At 51.5% G+C, this 19,717-nt stretch overlaps 1 long non-coding RNA gene across 5 annotated transcripts in view; it reads right to left on the reverse strand.

Moving 5' to 3' along the window:
- Positions 1-2,381: 2,381 nt before the first annotated feature.
- The window catches only part of LOC148754942 (uncharacterized), a 38,209-nt gene continuing 20,873 nt past the window's right edge, over positions 2,382-19,717 (reverse strand). Inside the window, exons 2-5 of one of the 5 annotated variants that reach the window (XR_016019420.1) lie at positions 13,079-13,179; positions 10,248-10,927; positions 9,977-10,092; positions 2,382-6,384 (exon numbers count right to left, since the gene is read on the reverse strand). This is a non-coding gene — a long non-coding RNA (uncharacterized LOC148754942). Of the gene's footprint in view, positions 6,385-9,976; positions 10,093-10,247; positions 13,180-16,728; positions 16,964-19,717 lie in introns of those variants that run through there. The other 4 variants (XR_016019419.1, XR_016019418.1, XR_016019421.1 and 1 more) reach the window with 4 other exon arrangements.

Here is a 19,717-nt window from a genome sequence, read left to right on the forward strand (position 1 = left end):
AAGGTCTTCCAAACTCGAAAGCTGTCAGAGGCTGAGGGAGTAAGTGCCCAGGCCTTGCTAAAGTGGGCGTCCTGACACAGGAAGGGGTCCCTGTGTGGGGAGAGGAGCCCTTCACCTTGCACAAGTCTCCACGACTGGCTCAGGGCAGGAGTTTGGTTGATGTTGAGGGGTTGCCATGTTTCGAGCACTGACCATATGCCAGGTACGCTGGGTTGAGCTGTTTGTGCAGGGCACGACTGTTTCCTCCTCACTCTGACCTTAGGTGGTAGGTATAATTCTTCTCCCCATTTCACAGATGAGAACATGGAGGCACTGAGAGATGAAGTTTGCCCAGGTCCCTGCAGCTTGCAGATGGCAGAGCTGGGTTTTGAACGCTGCGTGCCTGACTTTAGCCTTCACTCTTCCGTCCATTAGTGAATGATTGGGAGGGGGGCCTAGGCATCAGGACCCTGGGCTCGCCTCTGAAGTACAAAGCGGGGGAATCTGCCTTTTCCTTGTTCGTGCCTCAGTGCTCCCAGAAGCACTGAGTGGCTGGGTGGTTCACTTTCCTCCTGGGGAGGGTGGGAAGGAGGAAAGAGAGCAGAGGCTCACCTTCTAGGGGACTTCCTTCAGAGGACAGCAGTGCAGACTCTGACAGCTGCCTCCTTTCTGCCACACCCACTCTTCTGGGGCCGCTGGGGACCTTTTCCTCCCCAAACGCAGAGACAGCTAATCTATCCATCCATTCATCTGTTCACTCATTGATTCAGGCCCAGTGCGGGCAACAGAATACACAGGTGAGCAAGAGACGCCACGTGTGTGTCCTCAGGGAGCTTCTTGAAGTGTAGCCGAAGACACATGGTGAACAGGTGAATGAGGTAGTTCAGGCTTAATAAGCTCTGTGAAGGCTGTGGTGATGAAGAGGCAGGCAGAGGAGTGAATGAGGGGCGGGCTGGGGACCTCCCTGAGGAGGTGACATCTGAGCCGAGACCTGAAAGGTCGATAAGAAGAGCCCCTGGAAGGGCTTGGGAAAGGGGTTACCAAGTGTAAGGAAGGGCGAGTGCAAAGGCCTAGAGAAAGGGAAGAGATAAAAGGGGGGTGGGGGGGGGAGTGACCGGAGGTGACCTCAGCAGGGGCTGTAGGAGCAGTCAGGGTCTGGTGCCCTCCTGGGTGCAATGAGAAGCCGTGGGGTGGACACAGCCCAGTCACTCGTCACAGGCTCCCTGGGCTTCCCTGGGGCTGCACTGAGGAGGAGGCTGGCAGGGGTGGGGGTGGGGTGGGGTGGGGGTTGAGATGGTGAGGCTGGACTGGGAGGGGGTTGTGGGAGGCTCCGTTCCTTCCTCTGATTTTTTGGAATAGTTTAAGAAGGATTGATATTAATTCTTCTTTGAATGTTTGGTAGAATTCACCTGTGAAGTCATCCGGTCCTGGACTTTTGCTTGTTGGGAGTTTTTGATTACTGCTTCAAAACCATTGCTAATAACTAGTCTACATACGTTTTCTATTTCTTCCTGGTTCCGTCTTGGCAAGTTTTATGCTTCTAGAAGTTTCAAGGACAGGGTGAGACGATTACTGGGTAATAGGGGTGAATCAGGCCCTGCTCAGGTCTCCTATCTGTGTGTGCAGGGGATGGTGGGAGCTCCTGAAATGACAGTCACAGCAAATGTAATCCCCCATCTACAGGGCTCCAGCACAGTCCCGAGAAAGATTTATCCATGGCCACAAACGGAGAGGGCACTGCCTATGGACAATAATAATAATAATGGTGACGACGCCCACGCTCTGTGCTGAAAGCCACACTTGCTCAAACTCATTCCATACCTTTATCTGCCCCATCTCACAGAAGAGGAAACTGAGGCTCCATGGAGTGGAGTGACCCTCAGGAGGCTTCCACTGACTCTCAGCAGGGCCTGCAAGATGTCACATATTGGGGCCTGTTTGTGCCCCACTTGCTGCCTCTATGTGAGTCACAGACGCTTCCTGTGGATTCTGGGAGGTATTATGCTCCCACCAGCCTCAGGGCTTTTGCACATGCAGGGAACTCTCTTCCTCATGTTGTAATTTTTAGGGTATGTATTTGTTGCCCCAGAGTATTTACCTATGAGGATGAGGTTAAGGCTTATTTCTCCCTTGTTTCCCCAGGAAGTGGCCAGGCCGGGATGGAGCAGGGGCTCCCCTTCTCATGGGAAGGCATGAGTGAGTAAGTGGGCAACAACCTAAAGCAGGGCGCATGTTGCAGTCTGGCAAGGGGCGGGCAGGTCCCATGGTCCCGTTCTTCTGTCCTAGTTGGGGCACCCATGTTTGCTCAGGATGGAGCTGACTGGTTAACATCATATCATTGAATCCTCATAACCATCCTGTGAGGTTGCTACAATCATTTTTATAAACGAGGCTTGGAGACGTGAGGTGACCCACCCAAGGTTACTCAGCCAGTGAGTGGCAGAGCAGGGATTGCTTTCAATTTATTGAGGTATAATGGACATACAATAACTGCACCCATTGAAATTATACAATTGGATGAGTTTTGCACAGGTATAAACTCATAAAACCACCCCTACCATCAAGAGAGTGAACATAGCCACTGTCCTCCAAAAGTTTTCTTATGCCCCCTTGTGGGACCTTTTGGCCCAAATGATCCCAGGCAACCACTGAGCTGCTTTCTGTCACTATAGGTTAGTCTGCACTTTCTAGAATGTTCTATCAATGGAATCACACGGTATGTATTCTTTGTCACCTGGCTCCTCTCACTTAGGCGCCATGACCTTGAGATTCCTCTGTGTTGTTGTATTAGTTCACTTCTTGTTGCTGAGTGGTGTTCCCTTGTAGGGATGTACTACAACCCGCTGGTGGACACGTGCATTGTTTCTGGTTTTGCCTGTTTCAAATAAAGCGGCTATAAACATTCACGTAAAAGTCTGTATGGACCTGGGTTTTCATTTCTCTGGCATAAATGCCTAGGAGGGGAATGGCCCAGTCCTCGGGTAAGTATGTTCCGCTTTTTCAAAAGCTCCCAAATGTTTTCCAAAGTGGTTGAACCACTTTACTTTCCCACCGGAAGTGGAGGAGGGTCCCACAGGAGGGTGGGGACTTGAATCCAGGCCTGCCCTCTCCAGAGCTTGTGCCAAGCCCCAGACATCCAGGCCCTCTCTCCCAGTCCACCTTGCTACCTGGGCTGCTGGCAGGAGAAGCCAACAGGCAGCAGGGTTGCACCCCTGAACCCCCAATCCCACCACCAGGAGCAGGCACCTCCCTTGCCCTGCTTGCATCAGTTGCCCACCCGCCCAAGTCTGGCTTCCTCTTTGAGCAGCGTGCTGCCTTCCCAAGGGGCTTAGTTGTTCTGGAGGGCAGGGCTGGCACACAGTAGGCACCGGGCCAATGCCAGCAGGCCGAGAGAATAGCCAGTGGGCCCTCTGTGGACGTTTGTCTCTGGCTGTGTTGAGGAGCCTGGAGTCTCCCAGGCCAGTGAGAAAGGCTTGGTGGGGGGCTGGGGAGGAGCTGAGGGTTTCACTGGGTTCCTTACCAAGCTGCTGAGAGAGGTGAGAGAGAGTGTGTGTGTCTCTGTGTGTGTCCCTTTGAACTCAGAGAGAAGGAGAAAGAAAGAAGCCATCAGAATCCTGGCAGAGGCAGAGAGCGGGAGACAGAGACAGAGAACCAGAGAGAAAGAGAGAAGCAGCCCAGCTGAGGGGGGAGACCCTCCCCTTCCAGACCCCAGGGAGGTGGGCAGGAGGCAGGGAGGGGTGCAACAGGGGAGCAGGAATTCTTCATTAAAAATGAACCCCCGGAGCCGGGCCCGAGGCGGCCGAAGTGCTGGGCTGCCGCAGCTGCCCTCGCGCAGGAGCACTGAGGCCCGCGCTGGCTCCAGCCGCCCGCGGCCGACCTCACGCGTCCTTAAAGCCAGCCTGTCCCACTTCCCCCGCCGGTTGCTACAGCAACTGAGCTCTGAGTAATCAGCTGCACGGTGACCTTTCTTCCCCCGGAGAGAGGGAGGGAGGGCAGGCGGGAGGAGAAAGGATGGAGGGAGGGAGGAAGAGAGAGGATGGAGGGAGGGGGAGAGGAGAGACGATGGGGAGGAGGAGGAGAGGATGGAGAGGGGGAGAACAGAGGGAGAGAGATGAAGAGGAGGAGGGGGAGAGGATGGAAGAGAGAAAGAATGGAGAGAGGAGGAAAGATGGAGATGGAGGGAGGAGGAGGGGAGGGAGAAGGGGAGGGCCAGGAGGGAGACTGAGCGGCTGGTCAAAGCTGTAAAAACACTACAGCTGGGGTCTGGGGGCTTTGTGGGGGAGGAGCTGGCAGTCAGAAGGCGGAGAGTGGAGAGGCTGCTGACAACACTGCTGGTAGAGCGGGTTCCGTAATGTGGGGGGCACTGACCTGGCCAGATCCCTGCCCAGAAACCCCCTTTACTGCAATCACCCCTCCAGTGCCGCCCCTCCTAAGCCTTTGGGGATTATGAGAGAAGGATGAGTCCCCCTGTGCTCTGGGTTAACTCCCCCATTCCCCAGATGGGAAAAGTGAGGCCAGGAAGCTTGTTTACAGTTTCAGAACTCAGGCCCTTCACCTCTGTGACATCCCTTTCCTCTTCCCTCTCCCCAGCTGCCTCTGACTGGAAGCAAAGCAAGCCAGGGCCATGCGGGGTGGGGGTTGAGTCCTGGTCCACTGCCAGCTCCCTGCTGTCGGGACTCAGTTTCTTGGTGGTAAAGCAAAGATGCCTGAGACCGACGCATGCTGACCAGGAAGGCAGCCTTTGTGAGAGAGGGTCCATGGAGCGTCTCACCCCCAAGTGCTGATTTGAAATTCTCTCAACACAGGGGAGGATGTGAGAGATCCAGGTGCTGGAGGAGGTTGGGGAAGGGGGTAGGTGCAAATGGGAAACCAGGCCACAGAGGAAGTCCTGGGGAGTAGGGACACGAAGGAGGGAGGGCATGGAGCCTTCCTGGTACCTGGTATCCTGCCTACCCACCCACAGGCTCCTCCCCAGCCCGGCAGACCTGGGCCACCACTAGGCCCTGGGGACCAGTCGGCCTCCTGTTTACCAGGCAAGCCAGCCCCCAAGTCACGGCCTTGCCCACTGAGTGGGGGAAGGACAACAGATGGTGGAGGTGCCATTTTAACCAGAATCTGCAGTGGGTAGGAAAGGGGAGGGGGGAACCCAGGGCTGGAGGGGGCAGAGACCTAGCATTGTTGCCACCCCCAAGGTCCCTGGGTCCCTACTCCTTTCCACCTGGCACATCTCCCAAGCCCAGGTCACTCAGGTCTGACCCACCAACCGTCACTGGGCCGCCCAACCCTCTATGGAATCTGTGGGTGCGCCTCGGGTCAGCAAGGTGTTAGGGGTCCCCTGGGGGGAGAAGGGCAAGGAGGACGGTCTCTCAAGGCTCCGGTGCAAGGAGAGCCCTGTGACCCCCCCACCCCCAGCTCATAGCCAGGACTACTGCTGACCAGGAGGTGCCAGGTACCGATAGGGAGTAGTGGCAGGAGGGGTGGGGCAGACTGAGGGCTCCAGAGCCAATTTCACCTCCACCTGCAGCTGGAGAGCTCAGGGCAGGTTGGGAGCCAGCTTGGGAGGGGTCTACATTTTTATCCTGTCTCCTCACCATCTTCAACTACAGAACCTCTCTGGACCTCCAGCAGTGAGGGGTGCTAGCCCCACCCACCTTGCTGGGAGGCAAAGCAGGTGGTGCTACCGAGGCGGAGGCAGGCGAGCTGCAAGGCATAGAGCTCACTCAGAGGCCCTGTCTTCTACAGAAGGAAACTGAAAATCAGAGAGGGGAGGTCCCTTGCCCAGAGGCACCTAGGTGGTGATGGGAAGTGCTGCCAGGCTCTGGGTTGTCCAGGACATGGTACACATGAAGCCACAAAGCGACCACACAGAGTTGGCATCAGAGCTGGCTGCCCCGGCTGGGAGCCGGCTTGGCCCCCAGTTCTTGACTCCCTGGAACGTCCTCATTCCAGAATCCTGTGTGCACCCAGACCTTCTTCACACAAGTGACACTCATTTTACAACAAGCCCTGTGGGTAGTCATTTGGGTCATGGAGGAGAAGATTGGCAAGGATGGCTGTGTCTCCCTGAGCCCAGCCCTGGGCCCACGAGGGGCCAAGCACCCACGTGTGCTTTCTCACAGAGCCTCCTGGGCACCCTGGGAGGTGGGTGCTGCTGTTATCCCTGTTTTCAGATGGGAAAGTGAGGCTCAAAGCGATGTGGTGACTTGCCTCAGGTCCCACCACACTGAGTGCCAGAGCTGGGATCAAAATCCTCTTCTTGACGTCAGAGATGACCTTCTTACCCCAGCCTGTATCAGCCAGGCTTGACCAGATTCTGGGGCATGGGTCACCCATGCCGGACTTGGCTGTGAACAGAATTCCTTTGCCCCTATTAGAAAATGTTGACGGAAACTGCACAGAAGGTCCCTGTGGGCAGAGGAAAGAGGAAGCTTGTCACAGGATAGTCACGTGGGCAGGGTGAGACTGGCCAGTAGGGTTGGAGAGGCCATGGTGCCAGAGGGCACTCACAGCCCAGGGATCTTTTCTGACAATTGCCCCCGTTAGACAGATACAGAAGCAGAAGTTCAAGAGATGACTCACTGCAAGTCCCACAGGGCACTAGCATCAGAATCAGGGCAAAGGCAAGATTCTCTGACCCTCAACCAGTGTGCTGTTTGCTGTACGCCAGTGCTACCTCTAGCCACCCACTCACCCCCATTCACTTATTCTTCCATCCATCTATCTGCCCATCTACCTACTCATCCACTGATCCATCCACCCATCCATTGACTCACCCACCTACCCACTCCTCCATCCATCTTCTCATCTACCAGTCCATCTGTCCATCCACCTGTCCACTTATCCACCCAATCATCATGAACCCACTTACCTGTTCATCTTCCCATCTACACCTCCATCCATTCATCCATCCACCACCCATCCATCCACTCACCCATCCACTCATCTATCTATTCATTCATCCACCTGCCTTCCATCCATGTATTCATCCACCTTCCCATCCACACATCCATCTCTTCACCCATCCACCCACTCGTCTATCATCTATCCATCCTCCCATCCATCCTTCTTTCCATCCATCCATCCTCCCTTCCATCCTTCTTTTCATCCATCCATCCATCCTTCTTTCCATCCATCCTTCTTTCCATCCATCCATCCATCCATCCATCCATCCATCCATCCATCCTTCTTTCCATCCATCCATCCATCCATCCATCCATCCATCCATCCATCCATCCATCGACTTATCCTTCCATCCATCCAGTCATCTAGCTATCACCCATCCAACTATCACCTACCCACCCATGTACCATCCATCCATCTATCTTTCACCTACCATTCATTCATCTATTCACTTTATTCTGTAACTATTCTGAGTCTTGTTCCTATACCTTTTAGTTCTGAAGCATATATTTATGTGCACTGGGTGCTGAGCCTGTGCTCCGTGTGGAAACATACCAACTCCCCACCCCCAGTTCAGTACACCAGTTCCAAGTGATCCCCATCAAGACTGTTACTCCAGTGGAAGAGGTTCAGGCTGCCCCTCTTTCTGCTGGCCTTCACTCAAGTGGGAACTGAGTAGGTGCTTCTTCTCCTTTTCTCTTCTGAGTCACTTCACCTCCCCAGTTGGGTATTTCAGTCCCAAGAGAGTAGCCTCAAAAAATGTGGGAAAAGACCAACTCACGAGTATGGAGTTCACTTCCATAACCTTATCACTCTGCAAAGGACACTGATCACCAGGGGTTTGGGACCGTGCCATGGGCACCAGAGGCTGCCATAGTATGGGCCCAGACCCACCAGTCCAGGGACCAAGGACCAGTAGAATGGTCTGGACCAGGAACTGGGCAGCTTCTGCTCCTGCCTCCAACCTGCTGTGTGACACAGGGCAACTGAGAACTGGAAAATATTGTCCCTGTCCTGAGGATTTGAGGGAAACATAGAAGTTTTAGAAAAGGCAGTGGCCCTTCACCAACACAATGGGAAGTTCTTTGAAGGGGTTAGCAGGGCTCAGCCTTTAAGGTGTACATTCTCTTATTACAAAAGCCTTCTGGAAAGGTCTCTTGATTCTGCTCAGACCAGTTAGCTATTCATTCATTCATTCATTCATTCATTCATTCATTCATTCATTCTGCACCATCTATACTAGGATCTATATAAGACTCCAGAGATCAAGAAATCAATAAAGATATTTTCTGCCCTCAAGAAATCTGCTGACACGTGGCTTGGAACAGAAATCAGTCCCGTTGCATGGGTGCTGGTTCTGGCACAAACTCAGTCCTGGGGGATCCGAGGAGGAGTGTCAACTGTGCCTGGGCTGGGCGGGAGAGGAGGGGCACACGCAGGATCCGGAAGGACAGGGCGGCTGATGTGGACAAGGGCCTTCAGGGCAGAAGGAACAGCACCTGCAAAGCCACAGAGGCAGGGGCGGAGGGGCCGGGGGAGAGAGGAAGGGAGCTGACTCCCTCGAGTACCTCCTATGTGTCAGGCACTGTACCCAGTGTTCCCGTCTCATTATCTCAAGATCCTCCCTACAACTCCACATGGTCAGCGTTCTATTCCCTTGCATATTTCACCTACTATAAAGCCAAAGCTCAGAAATGACCGGCAACTTTCCCAAAGTCACATGCTAGATCTGGGACACCAGCCCAGGCCTGTCAGCCTGACTCCAAAGTCTGGAGCCTTCATTCATCTCCCCTCACTCTGAGCATCTCCCCCTCTAGGTGTGAGGGTGAGGGAGAAAGCATCCCCATCAGTATTCACCTCTTTCAAGCAGCTTAGGGGGCTCATGCATTCATTCGATTAACAAATATCTATCTACCTGTTCTCTGGGTCAGGCCCTGTGCCGGGCTTGGGGGTGTAGCAGTGACAAGAGAGCCCCCTCCCTGCCCTCCTGGAGTTCCCTGTTTGGGGACTCTGTGGGGATACACCTTAACTCCCAGCAAAGCCCTGCTTCACCTGCTTAAAAATAAACCCAGGTGCTGTCCAGGCCCAAAGAGTGTGTGTGTGTGTGGGGGGAGGCACAGGCTCCCGAGCCGGGCTGGGGAGGCAGCAGGCAGAGCTGTCAGCTCCTAGCAAGCTCCTCTCATCAGCATGGGGCCCCAGCCTTCCTGCTTAAAGATCGCCTCAGGCGCTCTCTTAAAGATGCGAACGTTGCAGCTGACATTTGGGAGATTCTGGCAGGCGATCAAACCCGAGCTGAAAATCGGAGCTGCTGGGGGGGCACCAGGCAGCAGGGACCATGCTGCTTTGGGCTGAGGGCAACTGGGCTTGGGCAGCCGGCCCTGGCTAAAGTTGAGCTTTCAGTCCAGCCTCACCTGGCTTGGTATCTGGCTCTCTGCTGGAAGGACAGGGGAGGAGGAAGATGCAGGAGTCAGGGGAGGAAGTGAGAGGAGAATGGATATGGAGAGACCTAAATCTCTTAGTTCACTCCCAAACTCTAGGTCATTGTCAATAATTACACCAATTGGCAAAAACAAACAAACAACAAAAACAAAACTCCAAAACATCCACAGAGTGAAGAGTTATGGAAAAAGGTTAGGTGGAAAAAGATTCCTGGTGCCAGTGACATCTCTGGCTGCAGTGCCCAGAGCTGGGTCCCCCCAGTGCATGGAGGAGAGTGCTCTGAGGAAGCTGAGGAAGGAGTTAGGAGAGAAGATTCCCACTCCAGCTCCACCTTGGACACTCTTGGCCTTCACAAACTTAGGTGCCTGAGCCAATCGTGTCTCCTTTCCCTTCCTTTATATCCTGTCTCCTTTCCACCCACTCATCCACCTACCTACCCATTCATCTATCCAATCTACCCTATCTTCCACCCAACCAGTTCACCTTCTGCGTTTCCATCTCTCCAACCATCTCCTTCATCCATCTATCCATTAATTCATATACTCAGCCATCCATCTCCAATCCATTCACTCAACCTCCATTCATTCATCCATTTCCCCATCCATTCACCCATCCCCCATCAATTCCCCCATCTTATATACCTTATCCATTCACCCACCCATTCAAATGTCCATCCATTCCCTCTGTATCCATCCGAAGAATATTTCTTCAGCACAGGAGAAGCACACCAGCCCACTTGTAGGGCGTAGGACAGGCTTCACAGAGGACGACCACCTAAGTGGAGACATAAATAATGGCTAGGAGGATCCAGGAATCCACTAAAATGTGGAAGGGAGAGTGTTCCCCAAAGAGATGGGAGGCAAGAGACAAAGGCCTCTTCGGGACCATCAGGTCTCATTCTAGTTGTAGCTTAGGAGAGAGTAGCTTACCAGAGAGCCAGGGAGAAGCCAGCTCAGGCTGGAGTGGGCAGCAGGGACAGAGCACTAAGCTGGGACAACTTGCCCGGCCTGGAACCAGTCACCCGGGATCACGGGAAGGAAAGTGAAAGATACAGAAGATGTCTTGGTCCTGTAGCTGTTTACCGCTGGCCCCTCCAAATAGGCCCCACCAGTTCCTGCAGCCCTCCCACCCACGTCTCCGTCCTCTGGATTCCCACTGTACTCACAGTTAGGTCCCCACAGTCCCACTCTGATAGGACTTTCCCTGATATGTGTGAATTCTAGCTTCTCGGGGTCTAGGCTGTGCCTTGTCCTTTTAGGTTTCCTGTCCATGGTACTTGGCCAAAGCTCAAAAAAGATTCAAACAATAAAAAATACATATCCTCCTCTCTAAATCCTCCCCTTCTTCCTCTTGGGGACCCCTTCCATACACCCAATCACCCTCTCCTGAAATTTGGGTGTCGTCCTCATCCCCTTCCTGTCTCCCTGGTACCCTCATCATGTCCAATCAAACACCCAGACCTGTCAGTTCCACCTCTGACATACCTCGAATTGGTCACTTCTCTCCACCTGCTCAGCCACCAACCTGGGTCAGTGTGGCTGCGTCCAGTCTGCCTCCACGTTTGCTCTCCATCCAGGCCATGTGCATGGTTTAATCAGAGAGATCTTTTCTAAAATATAAACATTCCACTCTCTTCTCCTATGTAAAGCTTTCATGGCTTCCCACTGCCCTCTGGATTAAGTCCTAAATTCCTGTCATTGTCTGTAAGACCCTTCCCAAGTTGGCCAATCTGACTTCTCTGGGCTCCAGGATCATCCGTCTAAGATATGAGATCCATCAAATACATTGCTGTCCATACTGGGTCTCCAACGCCAAGGTCCTGGCTCCATCCATGGGACTGGCGAAAAGCCTAGAAATGTCCTGAGTCTTCAACTCCCTGCTCATCCTACACTTGACTCCACTTAGACCCCATATGGTGGCCCAGTGAGCCAGGCAGCAATCCCATGTTCTCAATACCATAGCCAACACTTGGCTGGCCCTCAGCTAAAAGAATATTGCTAAGAGCGACAAGAATATCAGAGTTTACCCCAGACCCTGCCTCCCCAGATCTGACCATTTCCATTTGTTATTTGTGCCTTAAACCAAAGCCAACTGCCTGGCCTCTTCTCTGCCTACAAAACATTTTTACTGATTTTATGGCTACAAAAATGTTCTTCCTGTCTTCGCATTCACAGGAGAGAGAGAGCCTGGCCCTGACTCAGAATTGGATTCTAGCTGGAGGCGTCCTCTCTGTGGCAGGCTCCAGGGAAAGGGTTTATCTGTTTGTTCCTTGACCTTGAGCGGGAGCTGAGGCAGCCAGAAAGAGGGGAGACAGGAGCTGGGAGGGGAACGAGGGGGAAAGCTGGAGCTGTGGCCCCAGAACCCTGCTCTCTGCCTGGAGGGACCAGCCAGGGGACGGGAAATGAGAAGAGAGGGAGGAGACGAGCCATGCTGCTTGCACAGCTGGTCCATGGAGGCCCCCGAGGAATAGGAAGCAAGCTGCTGCTCCTGATTTCCATCCTCTGAGGTCCTCAGGCTGCACTGCCTGTCTGTCCCCACCCCAGTTCTCCTGGAAACTGAACAGACCAGGTATTCAGAGCTGGAAGGAATTGTCTACTACCCTGGGAGAAACAGAATTGCCATCCACACGGGGGTGGGGGTGAGGTGGGGTGACAACTGTGGCTGTTACAGACCCAATGCTAGATGGATGGACACAGTCCACGCCCACAGTCAGCCTGCAGACTGAGGACAGTGGCACTTACGAGGGCAAGAGATGAAGAAATAAAGCAAAGGAGCCGTCGGAAAGGGTCTTCTTGCTTCCCCCTCCTGGTGCGTGACTGAAATTTAACCTAGACATTTCTTGAGCTTCTGCTATTTGCCATGTCCTGTCTCTCAATGAGCCAACCATCTTTCCTCCAGCTGAACTGGAGGGAAGCTTAAAGTACGGACTGTTTATTTCCTCCCAAACAACCTCATTCCTAATACAAAGTAAAACATACATATTTAGATACTGTAGGAAATACAGATAAGCTCAGTAAAGAAGATAAAGCCCTTTTCCATCCCATCACTTAACGGTGGCCACTTTGGACATTTGGGCTGACGCTCCCCCCTGTCCTCCCCATGCAGCATTTTCTCTGCGTCTTACACACGATGGGCATGTGAGAACAACTCGGTTGTCTGGTCATTTACCTGTGGATTCATTATCCTTTCATTCCAACAGCATCCATGGAACCCTCAGTAGGTAACCATTTAGTGGTATTTTAAATTCTTTGGGAATGCAAAGACAGGTACAGAAGCTTAAGCTAACACTGGTGTAACCCAAATAAAGCCAAGGTTCCACATGGCTCACTCTGCCCTGAGTGATTTGATAGGCCAGAAGTCAAAAGTAATTGAAATGAGTTTTCTGAATTTACTGGTCTCCCAAAGAACCTCAGAGGAGTCTAATTTACACCTCGCAGTAATTGCTCTCACCAGCGCTTTTTCTATCTCCCCAGTTCCCTCAATAGATGCTCTGGATGTTTGCAAGTGCCCAAACTCCTGAACCATTTGACCCGGTTGATGGTGCTTTTCTGTCATTCAAATTCTTTCCCAGATGCTTTTCCTGAGAAGACTCAGGGACAAACCCTTCTCTGCCCCTCCTCCAGGTAGGGTGAGTGGTGAACGGCTCATTCTCTGGGTCCAAATCCTGGCCCCATCACTCATCAGCTGTCTGGCCTTTGGCCAGTCGCTTCACCCCACGCTACCCAAAGGATGGTCCGCAAACTGGTGCTGGTCTACGTACGGTTTGATCTTGAGGCATAGATATCGAGAATAATTAGTGGTGGCTGGTTAGCTCAGTTGGTTAGAGCGTGGGGCTGATAACACCAAGGTCGCCACTGGGAGCTTAAAAAAAAAAAGAAAGAAAAGAAAAAGGAATTGAGAGTAATTAGAAATGTTCATTTCAATTTGGCACTTCCTATATCCAACTGTGATTGGGTATCATTCCTGAAAGGATGGACATTTTTTCTAAAAGTTCCTTCAGCACAGATAGTTTGAGAAGCACAGACTTAACCTTCTCTGTGCCTCAGTTTCCTCATCAGTAAAATGGGAATAATGATGGCCCCTAACATCATCATTCTGGAAGGGTAAACAAGTTCATTTACGGAATCCTATCCGCATAGTGCCTGGACATTGCCATGTCTCATTAAATGTCAATGTCACTATTATTTTGGCACATTCTCCCTATTTTGCATTAAGAACACCAAATTCTCCTTTGAGGGCAAGAGAAGGGAAGTTGGGTGGGAAGTGGACCCAGGTCAATGCATCCTATTCCATCCTCCAGTTTCTATGATTTTTTAGTCAATCCTTGAGATTGAGACACTCTTGTGACTGCATCCAGAATCTTTCAGTGGTTCCTTCCAAAGGAACCACTGGCAGTTTATTCACTTCACAAATATCTATAGACCACTTACAGGGTTAGAGGCAGGAGAGCCCAGTGGCTAAGAACTCAGGAGTGAGACAGCCCTGGGTACAAATCCTGACTCTGCTACTTACGAGCTGAGTGACCTTGGGCAAGTCACTTAACCTTTCTGAGCCACAGTGTTGCCATGGGAGGGCTGGAAATGTCCTGAAGTCAGGACTCAGCCCAGCCTGGGCCCTGGCAGATGACCCCCACACACTTGACAGAGCATGACTACAGGTGCTCACTGCACCTGTGGTCAGTGTGAAGACTGTGGCGGCCTTCCCGGTTCCCACCCGCAGTGAGGTCTTGTGGACTCAGGAAGAATAGGTGGTGATTGGAGATGCCAAACTTGCCGGGTGTTACTTCTAGAAGAGTGAATGAATTTAAGGACTTTGAATACTTGGGAATGGAGGGATGTCGTAAAAAATATAAAGGTCTCGAGACGAGTAGAAGTCTTAGCAATTGGACGGTGTCGCACGGACCGGGGGAGCTTGTCTAACGCCCCTCTCTCCAGCATGCTGTTCTTTGCGGAGGGAAAAGCGCAACCAACTGGCTCAATGGTGGCTCTGAAAGTTTCTCTGAATGGCCTGCTGTCACCTCTCCTGATTCACGGGCTAAAGCAGGTCATGCGGCCACATCTGACATGGGATGGTAGGGGAAGTGCACCCCTCACACGAGGCCTGCACATCACGTGGCGATGGGACAGGCATGGATAATTATCTCATTGGGAAGACAGCTAACAACTGGAAACAATGACCAATCCACTATCGTGGCCACAAATATTCACTCCACTCTCTTGCACCGGTGTGGGGGATTAAAGACTGCTGCAGACTCTCTGTCTTCCCCCATCAAGAGATGGGTGGTTTTTTTTCGCCCCTCCTGAACCTGGGCTGGCCCCAGGAGAGGCTGTGAACAGCAAAATGGAGTCATGTGATGCTGTGTAGCTTCTGAGATTTGAGGCATCTGCGTTCACCCTTCTTGGTGCGTCCCTCTTGGAAGTCAGCACTATGTAAAAACCCACCATGCTGTGAGGAAGCTGAGATAGCCACCTGGGAAGAAGAGGAACACTGAGGAGCCGGGCATAGAAAGTTCTAGGACCTTCCATCGCAGCCGCCAGCTAAATGCAGCAGAGTCAATCATGCTTCTCTCTCTTTTTTTAAAAATATTTTATTGGGGAAGGGGAACAGGACTTTATTGGGGAACAGTGTGTACTTCCAGGACTTTTCCAAGCCAAGTTGTTGTCCTTTCAGTCTTAGTTGTGGAGGGCGCAGCTCAGCTCCAGGTCCAGTCACCGTTGTTAGTTGCAGGGGGCACAGCCCACCATCCTTAGCAGGAGTTGAACTGGCAACCTTGTGGTTGAGAGGATGCGCTCCAACCAACTGAGCCACCGGGGAGCTCAGCCACAGCTCATTGACTTCATTCTAGTTGCGGAGGGCACAGCTCGCTGGCCCATGTGGGAATTGAACCGGCAGCCCCGTTGCCCAGAGCTCGCGCTCTAACCAACTGAGCCACCTGTCCACCCCAGGGACTGAGTCTTAACTGACTCTATCACACAGAGTGTTTCTTAGTTGTATTCTTTTTCTTAAGTCTAGAATATTCTTTATTGACTATTTGTGGATCATCCATTTTGAAGAGTCTCTACAGAAAGTTTAAAATTCACAATTAGACTTCTCAAATAATGCATTTCTGGGGGCACAGACATAGTTGAATTTAAAATTCATATCTGCTCCAAGATCATATCCTGTATTCCAAATGCCAATATGTCAGAAGTGTTACTAAAATGTCATTTGTAACTCGAATTTTGCAGAATCAACTAACTGCCAGAGGGGCAGGGACCGTGTCTCTTTTACCCACTTGTCATGCAAAGAGCAGGCTGTTCCAAAAATGGCCCTGGGTTCTCCCTCTAGGTTGTCTGGAAGACAAACTGCTAGGGTGGGAGTGGAGGTATCAGACTGTTTCCAATGGGGATGGGTGTCTGTGCCCAGGCTTAGCTTCCTGCAGGCGGGGTGGCCTCCTCCATGACTTCCCTGCATCTTCCCATGGGCTCCTGGCCCTCAGGCACTGGGCTGCGAGTCTCACTTCATTTCTCTTTCATTGGATGGAGATGAGAAATATTTGCATTTTTTAGCCCTGCAAATCCAAAATTTCTGGATTTTCTCTTTCCCTTTCATCAGTGCTTGCAGACAGGCTAATTCCCTTTGGCGCCCATCTCTTTTCTGTAGTATCTTGTGAAATGCAATGTATTAGTTTGCTAGGGCTGTTGTAACAAAGTACAGTAGAAATTTATTGTTTCACAGTTCTGGAATCTAGAAGCCCGAAATCCAGATGTCGGCAGGTTCATTCCTTCAAAAGAAAGGATCTGTTCTAGGCCTCTTTCCTTGGCTTGTAGGTGGCAGTCTTCTTCCTGTGTCTTCACATGGTCTTTCCTTCTGTATCTGTTTGTGTGTAAATTTCCTTTTTGTAAGAACACCAGTTATATTGGATCAGGGTCCACCCTGATGAGCTTGTTTTACCTTAATCACCTCTTTACAGACCCCATCTCCAAATACAGTCACATTCCGAGGTCCTGGAGATTAGGCCTTCAACATATGAACTGGGGAGACATGATTTAGCCCCAAACATGCAACAAATAGCAACCAAGGCATACTAGACATTTGTGCTTCCTGAGTTTTTCAGCTAAAGCCTCAAGTACAGTATCAGCTTTGCAAGTTATTGTGGGCAAGAGTCTTCCCAAATGTTTCCCACCGGATAACATGGGTCACCATCTTTCCTGCGTTCAGTAATGGTTTCCTTGTCCCCTGGTACTTGTTTCTAGAGCCAATGCTACATATTTTTTGTTGTAGCCACCTCTGCTAGGTACCAATTTCTGTATTGGTCAGATTTTGCTCAGTTATGCTGTATAACAAACACCCCCTAAATGTCAGGAGATTGCCATAGCCCAGGTTTATTTGCACTCAGGTATAATGTTGGCTACAGTTTGCTTGCCTCACCGCTCAGCTTCATATGTCATCTTCACTCTGGGATCCAGGCTGAAGGTGCAGCCTCTGTCTGGACCGTGGCAGCCACAGAGCAAAGAGCCAGAGAGCTGGGAAGCTCTGACATCTTCTGCTGGGCACTGGTATATGGTCACTTCTGCTTACATTTCCTTAGGCAGAGCAGGTCACATGGCAGAGCTGACGTCAGGGGATGTGGAAGTATGCTCTGTCCATACGGAGGTGCTCTGAGTCACTGACCACAGGGCAGGGCGGTATAACCTTCTCAGCACAAAGAATTATTGGGAGCAATGGCACCATCTGCCAGAACTAACGCTGGTTGAGATTTACTAACCAGTGTGGGGCTTGGCTCCAGCAATGTTACATCTTTGGCTCGTGGATTCCTCCTCCTAACCCCATTTGATAGATAAGAAAACTGGTGTTTCGAGAGGGGAAGAGGCTTGTTGATGGCCTAGTATTAAAACAAGCTCAATGAACATACTTTGAGAAACCCTGTGGCTCTAGACACATATCAGGCCTTGTTCCTAGTATATCTCTTCCCAGCAACCTCAGTGAGAACATGCTTGGTGAGAAAGGGCTGGCTCAGGATGTGGCCATGAGAGCACAATGTTCTCAGTTGGGTGGGGAGTCATGAGCCAGCCGTACACCCTGCCAGTGTTAGAAGAGCCTGTTCCTTGGGGAGCCTGCACCCCACCTTTCAGCTAATGTCTGCCTCAGCCCACCTGCCCTGTGAATCTAGGAATTCTGCCAGAGCTGTGCAGGGCTGAGGGAGGGCCAGGGGTTTATGTAAATAAGTACAACTCCCCTTGGAGGAAAGGGAGAGACAGAGCCTGCTCCACCCTAGGAGCCTGCGTGGTATGTAAGTCTGAGCTGATCACCCGCTTGCTGGAGGAGCGCCCCTGCTCTAAGTGCCTAGGGGGAGGTGGGTTGAGCATTTTCTGGTTTGTTTGTTTGGGGGAGGGAAGGCGGAAATTAATTATATGGCTTTATTATTATTATCCTTGTTTTACAGATGGGGAAACTGATGCCCAGGGAGGTTAAAGTGACTTCCCACATCCAGTGGTGATGGACCCAGGACCCAAAGCGAGCCAGGACGGTGACAGTGAGGCCTGAATGCGAGGCCCACGCGGACCTGCATTCAAGCAGGCTGTGGGGTGGGCTATAGAGAACGGGGTATCCTCTGCTCCTCAGGGTTGCCCTTGGGTCTTCCCAGGTCACACAGGTCAGCAGGCCTGTCTTTCAGTGAAGGGGAAGACGTAGGTGTGACAGTGGTTCTGTGGCAGAGGGACATAATCCAGGGGCCTGATAATGGGAGAGAGCACCCAGCAGGCGGCAAAGGGCTGTGTGCAAAGGACGGTGTGAGGACCCTCTGACAGATGTAGGACACACATTCCACACACACTAGATTCATACACTGCACACAGCACATACTGTATTCACACCCGCCTCACACACACACCACAGACTTGGTTCTGACACTCAACTCAGAGAAAGCTTTTTTTTTTCCACTTCAGATGTTTGAAAATGTCATGATTAGGAATAATAATAAAAATAATAAGGATGATAGCAAGCCTTCGGAGACCTTACTGTGGGTCAGGAAACTTGCTGAAGGCTTTGTGTGGACCTCACCAGGTCCTCACAACCACCCTGTGAAGTAGGTGCCATTGCAATCCCCATTTTAATGATTGGGAAACTGAGGCTCTGAGGATTTGGAGCTTGGAACCGATGGACCTGTCACTGCACACAGGCCAGCATCACTGTGACCACACAAATGACCTTGAGAACAAAAGCCCTACCCTGCTGCAGACAGAGCTCTGTGCTCCCCCCTCACCCCCACCCACTGACTTAGGCTCCATCTGCGGATGAGAGGTTTGGGACTCCCCTCTGGTTTGCAGTGGCAGTTTGGAGGGGGGAAGGAAGCAGATGACTGGGGACAACAGAGGGTGCAGAATGGCCAGAGGAAGGAGCTTGCTACTGACATGCCTTTACCTTTGGAACACAGACCACGCCCACTTCCTTAGGGAAGGGAGGCAGGGAGGGACCAGACAGCTGTGAGGCTCCAACGTCCGTGGGCCCCCAGATGACCAGGTGAGGGGCTTCCCCTGAGGGGATGAGGGCTGGACCCTGGGACTCTTGTTTCCTGAGGCCATTTCCCACACCAGCTCTGGTCCTAGCAGGGCCCCAACCATCCTCTCCCTGTGGAAGGGGCTGGAGTCTCCAAGAGCCACCCGCCTGCTCCCCATTCAGCGCCCCCTCCAATACCAATAAGGGCTCCTGCCCGTTAATGAGCCCTGAGAGGACAAGACTGGACACAATCTGTGTGGCCTTCCATTGGGGTTTGGATAGCCGCATGCAGGGACATGCGACCAAGGGGGTGCTACGCAGCCACGAGGAAGAACTAAAGGAGAAAGTCTAACGTATAGACTTGGAAAGGAGACCATAACGTGTACAAGGAAAAAATCACCAAACAGGATGTATAGCATTGCCCAACTTTTATAAAAAGAAATATTAGTTCTTGAGAAAGACTGCTGAAATTCATGGCATCTGCTTCTGACGTGCTTCCTAATTTTTCACAAGAAGCATCCACTTCGAAATGCACAGGATCTGAAGGTGATGACCAAACTTTCTGATAGTCCTTGTTTCTAACTGTTGAATGATGAAGGCCTCTTTAAAAAACACAATTTTAATGTCTTTCAGTGCATGCAAACAAAAAGCTTTTTTGCCCAGCCTTCCTCACATTAAGAAAGCAGCAAAGTTCACTGTCCTAAATTTTAAAATGTCATTTGTCAGGTTATTGGAAAAATAAAACATTTCAGCCTGAGTAAAAAAAAGTATTTATACATGCTTGTATTGACAGAAAAACCCAGAAGATTTCATGTTAAACTTTTGACACTGATTATTTGGGGGAGTAGAATTGTGAGGTGTTGGGAGGGAGGTAATTTTAGTATTTTCTTTCTTCCTTCTGTACTGTAACAATGAAGACGTC

The sequence above is a fragment of the Rhinolophus sinicus genome, chromosome 16 (genome assembly GCF_057876585.1).
Source record: "Rhinolophus sinicus isolate RSI-liver-muscle chromosome 16, RSI-T2T, whole genome shotgun sequence".
Classification (NCBI taxonomy): domain Eukaryota; kingdom Metazoa; phylum Chordata; class Mammalia; order Chiroptera; family Rhinolophidae; genus Rhinolophus; species Rhinolophus sinicus.